The sequence below is a fragment of the Thamnophis elegans genome, chromosome Z (genome assembly GCF_009769535.1).
Source record: "Thamnophis elegans isolate rThaEle1 chromosome Z, rThaEle1.pri, whole genome shotgun sequence".
Taxonomy (NCBI): domain Eukaryota; kingdom Metazoa; phylum Chordata; class Lepidosauria; order Squamata; family Colubridae; genus Thamnophis; species Thamnophis elegans.
Genome location: NC_045558.1, coordinates 61,748,412 through 61,749,279, shown reverse-complemented (window position 1 = coordinate 61,749,279; position 868 = coordinate 61,748,412).

Sequence of the window (868 nt, the reverse complement as noted above, 5' to 3'; positions counted from 1 at the left end):
AGTAATGTTCTAGCATAATTTGGGCGTGCGCACAATGGACAGTATGAATTTCAGGTTAGAAATACATGTCAAAGTCATTTTACTAAAATTTAGTGCTTCACTATTGTAATACTGGTCTTTATCAGAGAATCTATTAATCAGCATAATTTCCTCAGATTCTGATTATGTCATCCAGAGAAACAAATGGTGTTGATTTTTCTTGATGGACAGAAGGCGTTTGATAATGTGAATTGGCAATTCGTGCTAATGTAATTAGTTATGGATTTTGGGGAGAGATTTATAAACATGATTAAGACAATTTATTATAAACAATCGGTAAAGGTGATGGTAAACAGAGATATGATGGAAAAGATTAATATTATGAAAAGTACAAGGCAGGGACGTTGTCAGGATTCCAAATAACATCCAAAATTAAATCAGAGTCCAAGACAAAGTATTGCTCAAAGTTCCAATTTATTAAGAGAGTCATGTTGGCACACCTGAATCTGAGCTTCCTGGGTTTCCCCCACCCAGTTGAGAGTTCATAATCTTCCCCCACATTCACAAGTCCATCACACGGTCCAATCTTCCACTGCCATGCTGGCAGTTCCACCCATCCAGTTCTGCTCAGGTGCAGAGGTGTAGAGACAAAAGATGACCTTGGATTCTAGAAAGGAATTTTATTTTATCACATTCTACTCCTTATTATTCCCCCTCCCAATTCCCCACTAATGAAACAACATAGTATAATAGAATATTAGTGTGACAGACCAAAGATCCCAAAAGGAACTGGCTACAGGTGTCCTTTATCACCACTATTTGTATTGACGTTGGAGGTATTAAACAGAAATATAAGACAGGAAAGAAGATAAAAGGTATGAAAGTAAAA